Source organism: Neoarius graeffei, chromosome 25 (genome assembly GCF_027579695.1).
Source record: "Neoarius graeffei isolate fNeoGra1 chromosome 25, fNeoGra1.pri, whole genome shotgun sequence".
In the NCBI taxonomy this organism is placed as follows: domain Eukaryota; kingdom Metazoa; phylum Chordata; class Actinopteri; order Siluriformes; family Ariidae; genus Neoarius; species Neoarius graeffei.
In genome coordinates this window covers 21,004,218-21,021,767 of record NC_083593.1, presented here as the reverse complement: position 1 = coordinate 21,021,767, position 17,550 = coordinate 21,004,218, and positions in this window count along the sequence as shown.

Sequence of the window (17,550 nt, the reverse complement as noted above, 5' to 3'; positions counted from 1 at the left end):
GTCCAGTGGCATCAACCCTCAACTTACATCACAAAATTACGTAGTACAGTTGTGTGTAGTTTTACCACCAACAGCTGGTGTACTGACACTGCTACAATTTTATCTTTCTGCTTACCAGACGTGGAATCACTCTTCATACATTGTAAGCTGTCTAAGGAACGCAGACTATATTGTATTTCATTCTTGCTGGCATGCACATACTTTTCAAGGTTAAAATGCAATCTATTCATAGTGATGCATGATCATTTTAATGAATTTGAGAAGAAAGTCCCCAGTAGACTAATTTTCCTAGAAGGAGATAATGATAGTAACATGCTGGCAGCGCTACCAAGGTACCAGCTAATAAGGGCTTGAGCCATCATTAAAATGCCCATCCATCCATTATCTGTAGCCGCTTATCCTGTTCTATAGGGTCGCAGGCAAGCTGGAGCCTCTCCCAGCTGACTACGGGCGAAAGGCGGGGTACACCCTGGACAAGTCACCAGGTTATCGCAGGGCTGACACATAGAGACAAACAACCATTCACACTCACATTCACACCTATGGTCAATTTAGAGCCACCAATTAGCCTAACCTGCATGTCTTTGGACTGTGGGGGAAACCGGAGCACCCGGGGGAAACCCACGCGGACACGGGGAGGACATGCAAACTCCACACAGAAAGGCCCTCATCGGCCGTTGGGCTCGAACCCAGGACCTTCTTGCTGCGAGGTGACAGTGCTAACCACTATACCACCGTGCCGCCTCATTAAAATGTCTTTACAGTCAATTTATTGGCAATCATGATGCATGTACCCACATAAAAGTAACACTTGGCATTGGCTAAACCTATTAAATCCAAAGAACAAAATAACTGACCCCAGGAACTACAAAGAAATGCTGACATCAGCTATTATGGAAATCGTTAAACATTTGCCACTGGCCTGCCTAAAGTTTCTCAGAAAACAGTTTGAATCTTTTACACTTTGCTCACAGGGCAAATTATTCACTTCCGTTTGTGGACTTCAGATGTGCTTTTTACATGATCAAACCAAAGTTGCTCGGCATTTCACATTTTACTGTAATATACAATGTTTCCAGTAACATAACGTAACGTTTCTCAGTGAATCTCTGAAATATGCAGATGGCACAATCTTAATGAAGGTGTCTAATCATAAACATGCAAATCTAAGAAAAAAAGTCTAAAGTCCTTTCCCATGCCACATAGGGCGGCGCTGATTTCCATAGCCCTCGGCCTCTCGCCTATTGCATAGCTAGGGTTACAGTGGGGGGCTAGTCCTCTGGTAACCGCAAGAGTTTTGACTCCCCACTTGCATCTGTATTGCAGTGTGCCTTGCCACGCGGCAGTAAGTACCATTTTTATGATGGTCTTTGGTATGACCCAACCGTGAGTAGAACTTTTGATCTACTGATCGAAAGGCGGACCACTAGGCCAACTCATGGTCCCAAAAACATGCAAATAAATACACTCAAAACAATAAGAACTCAGTGTCGACTTCTGTCAACAGCTAGCTCCACATGTCCCCTTAGATATAAATTTACACAGCTCATGGTAAAATAAGTTCATCTAACTTCCTGGAGTGCACCTTGTGTAACATGCTATGGTGAAATCGTAACATTTGAATCATGAGGAAATGTCAGCAATCACAAACTCACAATGTCAGTCTTTCCCTATTGACACTGAGATTACCAAGTGCTCTTATCTACTCCATCACCATCACTGTACTGTATGTTTCCGTTCTGTTTCCAGCCTCATCAGAGTCAGTTTACTGCTGGGAACGTATTGGATTCCAGCTTTTCTCCACAAGAGCTTTTTGGTTGTCCAGAATAAGAAAGAGGGACACCACCCTGGCAGTCACATCTTCATGAAACTACCTTCACAGGGACAAATAAAGACCAATGCTGCTTCCCAAACACGTCACATCTACAGTTTTGACCTCATTTAAACAGCCTTCATTACTTCCTTTTCACATTTGTGGCTCCAGTTACACTAGAGCTTACTAATTTGCCAAAATATGCATTTTTATTTGTCTGTTTACTTAACATTTTCTTTATGTGACTTAGAATTGCTGATGCAATTTTTTTTTCACCACCACTTCCAACGTTAAACTGTATCCAACATGATCGTGTTCCTTATTTAAAATACTGGAAACCTCAGAGTACAACACTGTAGTTCATCATCCAACTAAAGGGTGAACACAGTGTCCTCCACAGTTATTGGTGCCCCTTGTAAAGATTAATAAAAATGTGTTGTTGTTTTTTAAATCCACCTTTTGGTGAAGTTGCTTCATCTCACACTGAAAAAATAGAAAAATCCAACTTTTAATTGAAATAAATTTATTCAAAGAAAAACAAATCCCTCATCAAGAAATAATTATTTTCAACGAAAACACATGTGCCATTATTATTGGCATCCCTGGAAATGATAGTGAACACAATGTACTGTAATTGAAGCATGTTTCCATTTAAATTGTACATTTTTGAATTGATTGGAGTGTGTAGGAACTTACAAGCTGTAATCCATGATTAACTGGGGTACAAATATGAGGTGAGACAGAGGCCAGATTCCCTTAGTCATCCATCAACATGGGGAAAAAAAAGAGAACACACAAACCAAGTGAGGGAGAAGTGTGTTGACCATCATAAGTCAGGGAATGGTTATAAAAAAAAATAGCTACTTGCCTGAAAATGTCCCTTTCTACTGTTAGGGCAAAAATAAAAATAAAAAAGTGGACACCAGCTGGAACTGTTACAAACTTGCCTGGAAGAAGACCCAAGTTTATCCCCCCACCACCATCATGTACAGTGAGGAGAGGCAGAAAAAAAAATCCCCAAAGATCAATGTTGGTGAATTACAAGAAAAGGTAAAATCTTAGGGTTTCCAAGTCTCCAAAACCACCATCAGATGTCACCTCTATGCCAACAGATAATTTGGAATGTATGCCAGAAAAAAAGCCTTTTCTGTCAGATTAGATTAGATTAGATTACAACCCCGATTCCAAAAAAGTTGGGACAAAGTGCAAATTGTAAATAAAAACGGAATGCAATGATGTGGAAGTTTCAAAATTCCATATTTTATTCAGAATAGAACATAGATGACATATCAAATGTTTAAATTGAGAAAATGTATCATTTAAAGAGAAAAATTAGGTGATTTTAAATTTCATGACAACAACACATCTCAAAAAAGTTGGGACAAGGCCATGTTTACCACTGTGAGACATCCCCTTTTCTCTTTACAACAGTCTGTAAACGTCTGGGGACTGAGGAGACAAGTTGCTCAAGTTTAGGGATAGGAATGTTAACCCATTCTTGTCTAATGTAGGATTCTAGTTGCTCAACTGTCTTAGGTCTTTTTTGTCGTATCCTCCGTTTTATGATGCGCCAAATGTTTTCTATAGGTGAAAGATTTGGACTGCAGGCTGGCCAGTTCAGTACCCGGACCCTTCTTCTACGCAGCCATGATGCTGTAATTGATGCAGTATGTGGTTTGGCATTGTCATGTTGGAAAATGCAAGGTCTTCCCTGAAAGAGACGTCGTCTGGATGGGAGCATATGTTGCTCTAGGACCTGGATATACCTTTCAGCATTGATGGTGTCTTTCCAGATGTGTAAGCTGCCCATGCCACACGCACTAATGCAACCCCATACCATCAGAGATGCAGGCTTCTGAACTGAGCGCTGATAACAACTTGGGTCGTCCTTCTCCTCTTTAGTCCGAATGACACGGCGTCCCTGATTTCCATAAAGAACTTCAAATTTTGATTCGTCTGACCACAGAACAGTTTTCCACTTTGCCACAGTCCATTTTAAATGAGCCTTGGCCCAGAGAAGACGTCTGCGCTTCTGGATCATGTTTCGATACGGCTTCTTCTTTGAACTGTAGAGTTTTAGCTGGCAACGGTGGATGGCATGGTGAATTGTGTTCACAGATAATGTTTTCTGGAAATATTCCTGAGCCCATTTTGTGATTTCCAATACAGAAGCATGCCTGTATGTGATGCAGTGCCGTCTAAGGGCCCGAAGATCACAGGCACCCAGTATGGTTTTCCGGCCTTGACCCTTACGCACAGAGATTCTTCCAGATTCTCTGAATCTTTTGATGATATTATGCACTGTAGATGATGATATGTTCAAACTCTTTGCAATTTTACACTGTCGAACTCCTTTCTGATATTGCTCCACTATTTGTCGGCGCAGAATTAGGGGGATTGGTGATCCTCTTCCCATCTTTACTTCTGAGAGCCGCTGCCACTCCAAGATGCTCTTTTTATACCCAGTCATGTTAATGACCTATTGCCAATTGACCTAATGAGTTGCAATTTGGTCCTCCAGCTGTTCCTTTTTTGTACCTTTAATTTTTCCAGCCTCTTATTGCCTCTGTCCCAACTTTTTTGAGATGTGTTGCTGTCATGAAATTTCAAATGAGCCAATATTTGGCATGAAATTTCAAAATGTCTCACTTTCGACATTTGATATGTTGTCTATGTTCTATTGTGAATACAATATCAGTTTTTGAGATTTGTAAATTATTGCATTCCGTTTTTATTTACAATTTGTACTTTGTCCCAACTTTTTTGGAATCGGGGTTGTAGATTAGATTAGATTAGATTAGATTAGATTAGATTAGATAAAACTTTATTGATCTCTTTGGGCGGGTTCCCTCAGGGAAATTAAGAACAAACAAAAGTAATATGTAAGTTAACCACAAACAAAAGTAATATGTAACAAAAATAGAGCTTTTTGTCAATAAACACTTGAGGTGAATTTGGTGTAAAAAGAACTATGGCTATAATGAAAAGAACCCAATCCCAACTGTAAAACATGGTGGAAGTTCTGTGAGATTTTCAGGCTGTTTTTCCTCCAAAGGCCCCGGAAACCTTGTTAGGGTACATGGCATCATGTCCTGGTGAAAAAACAGGACATTTTAAATCAGAATCTGGCTGCCCCTGCCAGGAAACTAAAACTGGGTCATCATTGGATCTTCAAGCAGGACAACGATCTGAAGCATATGTCCAAATCAACACTAAAATGGTTCACTGAGCACAGAATCAAACTTCTGCCATGGCCATCTCAGTCCCCTGATCTGAACCCTACTGAAAACCTGTGGAGTGAACTGAAGAGCAGAGTGGGAAGAGAGGGCCTCAGATCCTGGATGATGTGGAGAGATTGTGTAAAGAGGAACGGTCTCAGATGCCCTGCTCTGTATTCTCTGACCTCATAAAATGTTATAGGAGACTCAGTGCTGTTTTACTGGTTAAGGGAGGTTGTGCAAAGTATTAAATACAGGGGCGCCAAAAATAGTGGCACATGTGCTTTTGTTTAAAATGATTATTTCTTGATGAGGGATTTGTTTTTCTCTTTTTTTCAGCGTGATGTGAAACTACTTCACAAAAAGGTGCATTTTCTCGAACCCTTTTTACAAATCTTTATAAGGGGAGCTAATAATTGTGGATGGCACTGTAAATATGTCTGAATGAAGGTTTATTTCTCAGCACTGTAGTTTTCTCTGGAATCATGGTTAAATTAATATGGAAGACCACCATAGTGGTTATCATGTAAACAACTGGTTAGCCTAAATAACAGAAATTATAGGTTAAGGGTTTTTTAATTTCATCTCATCTCATTATCTCTAGCCGCTTTATCCTTCTACAGGGTCGCAGGCAAGCTGGAGCCTATCCCAGCTGACTACGGGCGAAAGGCGGGGTACACCCTGGACAAGTCGCCAGGTCATCACAGGGCTGACACATAGACACAGACAACCATTCACACTCACATTCACACCTACGGCCAATTTAGAGTCACCAGTTAACCTAACCTGCATGTCTTTGGACTGTGGGGGAAACCGGAGCACCCGGAGGAAACCCACGCGGACACGGGGAGAACATGCAAACTCCACACAGAAAGGCCCTCGCCGGCCACGGGGCTCGAACCCAGGACCTTCTTGCTGTGAGGCAACAGCGCTAACCACTACACCACCGTGCCGCCGTTTTTTTAATTTAATTGATTTAATTAATTAATTTATTTATTTATTTATTTTTTAAGTTTAACTTGAATCAATGATGGAATAACACAACAAATACAGGAGCAGTATGGATTCTTAAGTGTCCTCAGGTTGCTCAGGTCCAACCAAAGCATCAAAAATCCATGGGACAGTAAGATAATGATTTTTATAATATAATATTAATATACAGATATACTGTATAGCAGCATTGACTTAAAATAATAAATGTGCTCTCTCTCTCTATCTCTCTCTCACACGCACACACACACACACACACACACACACACACACACACACACACACACACACACACACACACACACACGGCAGGTATTTAGAGTAGCTAATCTAGCTATTGATATTTATTTGGGAAATGGGAGGAAACCACAGTGTTGAGAGGAAGCCCATGTGGTCATGGGGAGAACATGTGAAACTCCACACAGACAGTAACTCAAGATCTCAAGATCAGGATCGAAGTGAGGCCCATGGAGCAGTGAGATGCCAGAACCACCTCCTGTGCCACAATGCCACATAAAAAGCTTGACTAAATGTCAATAATTAAAAAAAATAAAGTCACAAAAGTTAAAAGGTTTTTATTTTGCAATAAAATATATGGTGCATAGAGAATCAAAACCTTTTCTGGATACATTGTAAATTGACTTAACTTTAGAATATTTTTTAAACTTACTGAAACATCATACGCGACCTGTTCTCTCTCTCTCTCTCTCTCTCTCTCTCGGGATTGGAGATTTATGTCAGTACGTTATGGTGATGACATGCCTGGCAGAAGGTGATGAGAGAAAAGGGGAAGAAACCTAATATAGTGCCCTTACAGCCAGTATCACAGTGCTTTTTACTAGTGGGACACTGCTCTATAATCAGACGCATGAATGTAATGTGAAAACCCTGCATGGCCTTACTCAGAGCACGATGAACCTGGACTTCTGCAAGTGACACACTGAGGAAGAATGATTATTTACACAAGTGAACCCTCAAAATAAAGCTGAAGGGTAACTTTACTCCAGGGAATATAGGACATGGAGCCAGTCTGGCGCTGAAAGGATCTTAGTCCGCGTTAAACTGTTCAAGATTATATTTACTGCTTACTGAGGTGAAAGACGTTTGACAGGTACAAAAGCTATAGATGAAAAAGATGCACGATGCACTCGTGCTTACCTTTTAATTAGTCTGCTATATACAGTGCCCTGAAAGTGCAAAACACATTAACATACTAAAAACACAACAGCAAAATGAAAAACACCATGAAAAATATGAAAACGGAACAAAAATATTCAGTTGTTTACAGTAAACAGAAGCATGAGACTAAGTGAATCTGCTGATGCTTTTATTCTTGTTTATTTTTTTTATCAAGGAAATTCATATGCCATTGTTTTTAGATATGCTGTCAATTTTTGCAGTGCATTAATATGAGTGCTAAAAACGCTGACTAAAGGAAGCAAGGTTAATCAGAAGACACAAATGAGCGGCATGGTGGTGTAGTGGTTAACGCTGTCGCCTCACAGCAAGAAGGTTCTGGGTTTGAGCCCAGTGGCCAGCGGGGGCCTTTCTGTGTGGAGTTTGCATGTTCTCCCCGTGTCTGTGTGGGTTTCCTCCGAGTGCTCCGGTCTCCCCCACAGTGCAAAGACATGCAGCTCGGTTAACTGGCTACTCTAAATTGCCCGTGTGTATGAATGGTTGTTCCCAGGCCAAGAAATGAGAGGGTTGCAGCATATTATGATATGTGGATCAGTAGGGTCCACATGGACCCCGATCTGGCAACAGTGCTGGACAAGAAGGAAGAAGAAATACTGTACTTATTATACCTGGTTATAATTACTTAAGTAACTTTACATTAGAGTGTTTTCACAAGGCTAACTAGATAATAGACTGAAAATGTGCAATTCTTTTTCCTTATGATAGTCGTGCACTGTGTCCATTCAGAACTGAGTATGAGAAGTGTCCTCTTTCCATCCATCCATCCATTATCTGTAGCCGCTTATCCTGTTCTACAGGGTCGCAGGCAAGCTGGAGCCTATCCCAGCTGACTACGGGTGAAAGGCGGGGTACACCCTGGACAAGTCACCAGGTTATCGCAGGGCTGACACAGAGACAAACAACCATTCGCACTCACATTCACACCTACGGTCAATTTAGAGCCACCAATTAACCTAACCTGCATATCTTTGGACTGTGGAGGAAACCCACGCAGACACTGGGAGAACATGCAAACTCCACACAGAAAGGCCTTCGCCGGCCGCTGGGCTTGAACCCAGGACCTTCTTGCTGTGAGGCGACAGCGCTAACCACTACACCACCGTGCTGCCCTGTGTCCTCTTTCCTTTTTGTGTTAATTGTGTGCTGTTGTGTTTCTGGTTTTGTTGTTCATGTTTGTGAATTTGTTGTTGCGCGTGTGTGTGTGTGTTTTTTTGTATGGTAATGTGTTTTACATTTACAAGTCACCATAATTAAATAAAAAAAAAAATGAAATGGTAGTCACAGATCTGACTGAGTTTATAAACCTGTTGTTATTGAAGAGTAATAGTACATATCTTAAATGTTCTTTTTATGTAGCATCCTCGCTCCGAAACACTGCACATGCATGATCTAGCATCACATGTCCTTGCCGAAACATGGAAATCAGTGTTGCTGGAATGTCACAAGGTCGATACCTTGTGTAAATATTTTCAGCCCCCTCTCTAAATTGCTCTGCTTATCTACCAAACAGCAGCTTCTCTTTATAGCAGTGACATTTCATGCAGAATTGCACGATGCCTCTTAGATCATCCTAATAAATATGCATGTGTAAGACCATGCTGTTTGAACATACTATTGAGCATTCACAGTGGATCCTTGCATTTGAAATTCTCAAATGCGTCACTATGCATACATCTGTCCTAGAATGTGTCCTTCTCCAGTTGCAGACAATCAGAACAAGAGCCCATGAAATGGCTTGCTGGGACTGTGCCAATCACGGCAGCCATGCCATTTCTGCTGGCAAGCATGCTTCTGCCTATGGTTGTGTAATAGAAGAGAAACAGAACATGATGGTCCACCATTTCCAGAAATTAAAGGGTAAAAGAGTAAACCATACATACACTGTAACCCCACTATAATGAACTCCTTGAAGGATGTCCAAATAGTTTGTTATACTGAAAAGTTTGTAATACTGAAACGGACCCACTTATCACACCAAACACTCACTCTTATATAAAACAAGACCAACTGTGTTTAATTTATATTTATGCTTAATTCACTTACATATTTATGAAGTAAAGGAAATAAGTCACACTCGCCGTCATTTGCTTGCTGCATTTTCTTTCTTTTCAGCCCACCATGTTGATTGCAGTTACAAACGAAGAAGTCTCGGAGCTCTTTTTCTTTAAAAGTTGAAACTGAATTTTTTGGGGGATACCATATTCTTTAGACAAATTCATTGCTTTCTCACCACACTTTAGACCAGGGGTTCTCAACCTTTTCTACTTTAAGGCCCAACTATTTTTACTTGTAACAAGTCAGGACTCATTAAAAATGATCCCTGATTATTTTGGCTCATCTGTTCTATTAGAATCTAATAAACTATTGTAAAGTGTATTAATGGGATGCAACATCACTCCCTGTTACAGATGGGAGCCAAGGAATTAAATAAATACAATAAAAACAAACTGTTTTTAATTGTAGGTTTTGTATTTAAAACTGTATGGATGTGCCAGAAACAAACATAAACCATGCATGCAGGTCATTCTCAGTCAAAAGGGGTTAATGATCCAAAAGTGGAGTCTGGTTGATTAACACAAGAACTTATTGCCATGTTTGTGTACAGCAAACAAGCAAGTTATTAAAACCAAGAAGTCCACTCAAAAGAAATAGATATAGAAACTACTCAGTGGGATAGATCCTTACACACTAACAAAGAACGATTTTTCCTTTGAAAGAAAAATACACTAGCTAAATTTGACATTAGTAGAATGAATTTAATCCTATTGTAGCCATAACAAAATACAGTACAAAAACAATAGTTATGCATACTCTAACTTAATCTGAAGATAATTGACAGATAATCAACATATTTTAAGGTTTTTTTTAATTGTGTATATTTTTAGTCTTTTGTATTTATAATTATTTGTATCCCCTCCTAGAACTGCCACCTTATTGTGGTGGAGGGGTTTGTGTGCTTGAATGATCCTAGGAGCTATGTTGTCGGGGGCATTATGCCCCTGTCAGGGTTTCCCAAGGCAGACAGGTCCTAGGTGACAGGCCAGACTAAGAGCAGTTCACCAAAACCCCTATGGAGAAAAATCTGAGGACCGTGACGTCGCCTGGGATGACGTAGCCGGGGCCCCACCCTGGAGCCAGGCCCGGGGTTGGGGCTCGTATGTGAGCGCTTGGTGGCCGGGCCTTTGCCCATGGGGCCCGGCCGGGCTCAGCCCGAAGAGGTGACGTGGGCCCGACCTCCTGTGGGTTCACCACCCACAGAGGTAGCAGTAGGGGACTGGTGCAATGTGGATTGGGTGGCAGTCGAAGGCAGGGTCCTCGACGACCTGATCCCCGGACACAGCAGCTGGCTGTTGGGACATGGAATGTCACTTCGCTGGGGGGGAAAGAGCCTGAGCTTGTGTGGGAGGTTGAGAGGTACCGGCTAGAGATAGTCGGGCTCACCTCCACGCACAGCTTGGGCTCTGGAACCCAGCTCCTCGAGAGGGGCTGGACTCTCCACTTCTCTGGAGTCGCCCGTGGTGAGCGGCGGCGGGCTGGTGTGGGCTTGCTTATAGCTCCCCAGCTCAGCCGTCATGTGTTGGAGTTTACCCCAGTGAACGAGAGGGTCGCCTCTCTGCGCCTTCGGATTGGGGAGAGGGCTCTTGCTGTTGTTTGTGCCTACGGCCCAAATAGCAGTATAGAGTATCCGGCCTTCTTGGAGTCCCTGGGAGAGGTACTGAGGAGTGCTCAGACTGGGGACTCCATTGTGCTACTGGGGGACTTCAATGCTCACGTGGGTGATGACAGTGACACCTGGAGGGGCGTGGTTGGGAGGAACGGCCTCCCCGATCTGAACCCGAGTGGTGTTTTGTTATTGGACTTCTGTGCTAGTCATGGTTTGTCCATAACGAACACCATGTTCGAGCATAGGGGTGTCCATAAGTGCACGTGGCACCAGGACACTTTAGGTTGGAGGTCGATGATAGACTTTGTAGTCGTTTCATCTGATCTCCGGCCCTATGTCTTGGACACTCGGGTGAAGAGAGGGGCTGAGCTGTCAACTGATCACCACCTGGTGGTGAGTTGGATCCGCTGGTGGAGGAGGAAGCTGGACAGACCTGGCAGGCCCAAACGTATGGTGAGGGTCTGCTGGGAACGTCTGGCCGAGCACTCTGTTGGGGAGGTCTTTAACTCCCACCTCCGGGAGAGCTTTTCCCAGCTTCCGAGGGAGGCGGGGGACATTGAGTCTGAGTGGACCATGTTCTCTACCTCCATTGTGGACGCAGCTGTTCAGAGCTGTGGCCGCAAGGTCTCCGGTGCCTGTCGTGGCAGCAATCCCCGAACCCGGTGGTGGACACCGGAAGTAAGGGATGCCGTCAAGCTGAAGAAGGAGTCCTATCGGGCCATGTTAACCTCCAGGACTCCCGAGGCAGCTGACGGGTATCGGTGGGCCAGGCGTGCTGCAGCTCGGGCAGTTGCGGAGGCAAAAACTCGGAACTGGGAGGAGTTCGGGGAGGCCATGGAGAAGGACTATCGGTCGGCCTCGAAGAAATTCTGGCAAACCGTCCGGCGCCTCAGGAGGGGGAAGCAGTACTCTGCCAACACTGTTTACAGTGCGGGTGGGGAGCTGTTGACCTCGACTGGGGACACTGTCGAGCGGTGGAAGGAATACTTTGAGGATCTCCTCAATCCTACCGTCATGTCTTCCACTGAGGAGACTGAGGCTGATGACTCAGAGGTGGACTCGTCCATTACCCAAGCCGAAGTCACTGAGGTGGTTTGCAAGCTCCTCGGTGGCAAGGCACCGGGGGTGGATGAGATCCGCCCTGAGTATCTCAAGTCTCTGGATGTTGTGGGGCTGTCTTGGTTGACACGCCTCTGCAACATCGTGTGGCGGTCAGGGACAGTGCCTCTGGAGTGGCAGACTGGGGTGGTGGTCCCTCTTTTTAAGAAAGGGGACCGGAGAGTGTGCTCCAATTATAGGGGAATCACACTTCTCAGCCTCCCAGGGAAGGTTTACTCCAGGGTACTGGAGAGGAGAATTCGACCAATAGTCGAACCTCGGATCCAGGAGGAACAATGCGGTTTTCGTCCTGGTCGCGGAACACTGGACCAGCTCTATACCCTTCATAGGGTGCTCGAGGGTTCATGGGAGTTTGCCCAACCAGTCCACATGTGCTTTGTGGATCTGGAGAAGGCATTCGACTGTGTCCCCCGTAGTATTCTGTGGGGGGTGCTTCGGGAGTATGGGGTTCGGGGCTCTTTGCTAAGGGCTGTCCGGTCCCTGTACGAACAGAGCAGGAGTCTGGTTTGCATTGCCGGCAGTAAGTCAGACCTGTTCCCAGTGCATGTTGGACTCCGGCAGGCTGCCCTTTGTCACCGGTTCTGTTCATAATTTTTATGGACAGAATTTCTAGGTGCAGCCAGGGGCCAGAAGGAATCCTGTTTGGGAACCACAGGATTTCATCTCTGCTTTTTGCGGATGATGTTGTCCTGTTGGCTTCTTCAAATCAGGACCTTCAGCATGCACTGGGGCGGTTTGCAGTCGAGTGTGAAGCGGCTGGGATGAGAATCAGCACCTCCAAGTCCGAGGCCATGGTTCTCGACCGGAAAAGGGTGGCTTGCCCTCTCCAGGTTGGTGGAGAAGTTCTGCCTCAAGTGGAGGAGTTTAAGTATCTCGGGATCTTGTTCACGAGTGAGGGAAGGATGGAGCGTGAGATCGACAGGCGGATCGGTGCAGCCTCCGCAGTGATGCGGTCGCTTTATCGGTCCGTCGTGGTGAAGAAGGAGCTGAGCCAAAAGGCGAAGCTCTCAATTTACCGGTCGATCTATGTTCCGACTCTCACCTATGGTCATGAGCTTTGGGTAATGACCGAAAGGACAAGATCGCGGATACAAGCGGCCGAAATGAGTTTCCTTCGCAGGGTGGCTGGGCGCTCCCTTAGAGATAGGGTGAGAAGCACAGTCACTCGGGAGGAGCTCGGAGTAGAGCTGCTGCTGCTCCACATCGAGAGGAATCAGCTGAGGTGGCTCGGGCATCTTTTTCGGATGCCTCCTGGACGCCTCCCTGGGGAGGTGTTCCAGGCATGTCCCCCTGGGAGGAGGCCCCGGGAAAGACCCAGGACATGCTGGAGGGACTATGTCTCTCAGCTGGCCTTGGAACGCCTCGGTGTTCTTCCCGAGGAGCTGGCCGAGGCGTCTGGGGAAAGGGAAGTTTGGGCTTCCCTGCTTAGACTGCTGCCTCCGCGACCCGGTCCCGGATAAAGTGGAAGAAGACGAGACGAGACGAATTATTTGTATCTGTACATGCACGACCCCACTAGCTCTGCTGATCAACTTATCATGTTTAAATAAAGTTATTCGTTCATTCATTATGAGCTGGAAAATTATCCATCCGTTGAGTTCCCTGAAATCTCAGACTACTTGGTGCTGCAGACATCGTTCTACACAGACAAACAGATGAAAATCTGGAAGAGCATGAAGGAGTACAACTTTTTATACATGGCTGGGTTAAAGCTCTGTGGATCAGGACACTACAAGATAAATCCTGTATCCTTAATGCCCAGGTAAGGAGGCATTTCTGGGTTTTTGTACGCATCTTTGCAATGTTTGCTAGGATGCTACAAGTTTTAGTTTCAGGTGTAAACAAACCACAGCCGCTTGATTCTCAATCCACCCTGTTCTTCTCTTCCAGTAGGCATCACAGATCCATACAATTTAGCCACAAAAGTATTTATTTATTCTGCCCACTGCACATGTGCTTTCTCTGTGTGTGTGTGTCTGTGCGTGTGTGCGGGTTAAATTTAGAGGAGGAATGTGACAAAAATAAAGGCTTGTTCTTCTTAATTTACCCACAAATGTATTTATTCCACTTGAAAAGTGTACGGCAAAGCAGCTACTGGATTTGGGACACTACGACATCCTTTTTAGTATTTGGCTTCAAACTTGAAAAAAAATTGCGGCCCACTAGACGGTCCAGTGGTTGAGAAATATTGCTTTAGATGGTCCAGGATATGAAGTTTGTTTTCGATGGACAGTATCTTACATTTAAGAGTAGCCATGTCAACAGTGCTTATGGAGTGAAGACTCTAGTAAGACTGCTTTTAGCTTGTAAAATAAAGTCCTTTTAAGGGTTTTTTTGAAGTCAATGATTGTCGTTCTCGATAATTGTCAGTGGCTGACACCTGAGCTAGGCTAGTTTTATGATGTTAACATGTTAACTTGACTGCGGATGTGATTACTTATTGTTTGTCTCTGGTGGTAAGAGACAAGCATGGCTCAGTAGTGTTTTTATTTTTATTTTTTTATTTTTGAAGACTCCAACTCATTGTCACTAAAGGTGAGGGACATGAACTTAATTCATTGTATGCAAAAGTTTGTGGTAGAAGAATTCGTTATAGTGGGGTTGCAGTGTACTACAATTTACGGAATTTACTAGGATAAATCAGTGACTTTATTTATTATTTTCTCCTTTTGCCATGATGTTTCAAAATGTGTATCCAACATGTAAATCATTTCAGACCTCCAGGCCCTTGGACAAGCTGTCCTTGCCTATAGCACATGAGACAGACATTAAACAAATCATTTTTATTTCAATTACTGAAAAAAGTATCATATTGTCATATTTATTGTCATATACATTATCATCAGAAATAATACTGCAAGTATGTTTGTTGTGTTATTGCATTGCTCAAGCAGATGTGAGTCTGATATTTCCAACAGATCACTTATTTACAGAAAGAGTATCTGGGTTAAGAGCGAGTTAATGATTAAAGGATGGGGCAGTTTAGTGACCAGTAAGGAATGCAAGGCCATGAAGGTTACATGGACATGGGCCCGAGTCAAAACATGTATTGTATTTGGAGAAATTCCCTGTGATAGTTCAAAAAATAAAAGTACCTTATACACAGTGCATACAGTGGTAAAATAAATTGGCACCTGGATAAGGTAAAAGGGGCCAAGAGACACATTATTGACATTATATTAATCTGTAATATAATCAATATAATTGTATTATATAAATTAACATTGGTCCATTCCGTCACCAGTTGTTTTCATTTTTTGTTTGTTTGTTAAAAATGTGTATTTCAGGTCAAACAGATACTATAAACTTGTTCACCCCAACATCTATCCCTAAAATAGATGAGGAGAAGTCTGGAGTTCTTGCTGGGGTTCCTGCCTCCAGCTTAGAGCTCATCCTCAGATCTCACTAAAACAACAAAAACACCCCATCACTGTTTCCACCCCTCTGGCTATTTAAATTGGTTTTTGAAACAGAGATTGTTATCACAGAGGCAAGGACCTCTGGGACTGAGAAATGGCTACTCTGGAGCCGAAAGAAAATCTAATGAATGTAGAGGGAAACAGCAAACATGAGAACGCTTGTCCTTACAAACTGAGGCCTCTGTTTATGTTGGCCACCCAGAGCAGCTCTCTTCCCTCTGGCTGGTAGACAGATGTATACTTGGGGTTTACAAACCCACACCACCCCAAATTCTGACTCCCTAAAATAATGAAACAGCACAGAGAGGGGCTGTATTACAAACAGAACATGTTTCTTAACACAGATTTACACAAAGATACACACAAGATTGATTAGGTGCAGCTTCTTACCTCAATGAAAAGAGCATAGATAAACTTCCTCAAGGGTAACGTCATCATGTTTTCCTATCGGCTGTATTCTATAATCAACACCCACACTCATACACAGACAAACACTCAACCCATTATGACTTTCTACAGAGGTCCATTTGCTGTTTACACTGAGGTTGGTCTTTAGCTGTACACACACATTTTTGTGGAGCTAATGATGCTTGTGTCACAAACAGACAAAGTTATACAGGCCAACCACAAACTCAGGACGAAGTGTAAACGCTACACTAAGCACTCTCCATGAGGGGAGATGTGGTGAGAGAGAGAGAGAGAGAGAGAGAGAGAGAGAGAGAGAGAGAGGTCAGTGTTCATGTGATGCTGTGCAGATTTCAGGCAGAAATGAACTTAATGCCCTGCATCAAGCCAGCTGTAACTGCACCCATTCGAGAAGACTCCTTAATACAGTTTGTAAAATTATTATCAGAATGTCTGTATAACGTAAGATATTAAAATAACTGAAATGCAACTTTAGGTAAGACGTTCTTATATATTCATTGTCTTTAGATCCATACACTGATTTTGTTTGTTAGAAAATAATCTGAATGAAATCTAATAAAAGTACAGACAGTCCATTTATGATGTGCAGAACCATTTTTGTAAGATATATTGTGAAAATTGGCAGAAGGAAAGGGGAATTATGGTGTGAATAATAAAAAGAAAAATATAAATGTAATTTTTTTCTGCGCTTAATTTATTGGCCTGGAAATTTCACAGAAATCTGGCAACCCAGGTTATTGATATGACCGCTCCCTTACAAAAAAGAAGTTTAATCAAGTGTGCTTCTAGTATACTTCTTTTAAACTAAAAATAAGAGAGTATGCTTTCAGTTTACTTTTTATTTACTTATCAGAGATATACTTAATAACGTTATGCATAATATACTTGGCTTATCCTGAAAAGTATATCGAAAAGTCTAAGCTTATAATTATACTTAAACTTTTGATCAAGATATACTTAACAAAAGTGTAATAAAGTATTAAAATATTTGTGCCTTATGTTTAAGTGTACTTGTCCTGTAGTTGTGCTTGTCCTTTTGATAGTAGCCTATAAAATACTTCTTTTTCACTCATATTGGCTTCTTTGTGATATACGGCAGTATGTTTTAAGTCCCATCTTTTAAATCTACATGTACCATAAGTTTGTGGTCAGCTCTGGGGTGGAATAGCTTAAGAGTAAACAGTGTTGGAACTTAAACTTATCTTTTATGTACATAGTGTTATTAACCCACAAAGAGACAGATCAACACTTCTCTTATTTTATGTGCCAACAATATTGAAAACAAAGGTGAGAACACTGTGACAGACTTGAATCATACTGGCTGTCATTATACGCCATCACCAAAATACATCTGAATTTTTACAATTTCATCAAAAAACAAGTCAAATTTCATCATTTTTTTTTTCTCTTAAGTGGGATAACTAAATTTTTATTTATTTATTTTTCTTTAGAGCTTGGATGTCAATTTCATTTGTCATTGCCGTGTTTTTATACTTTGGCATTTAATACAATTTCGATTTTTAAAGAAAATGAATATGTTCTTAATCCTGAGTATCTGTTGTTATTTTGTGAATTCTTATCTTTATAACTTCATTGTAACTTAAGGTACAAAACACTTAAGTTGTCTACTGGTAGTGTGCATGAGGTAAGGGTTAGGGCCAGAAAACTAATAGTATACCTAGAAGGGTAATTGCAGTATACTTC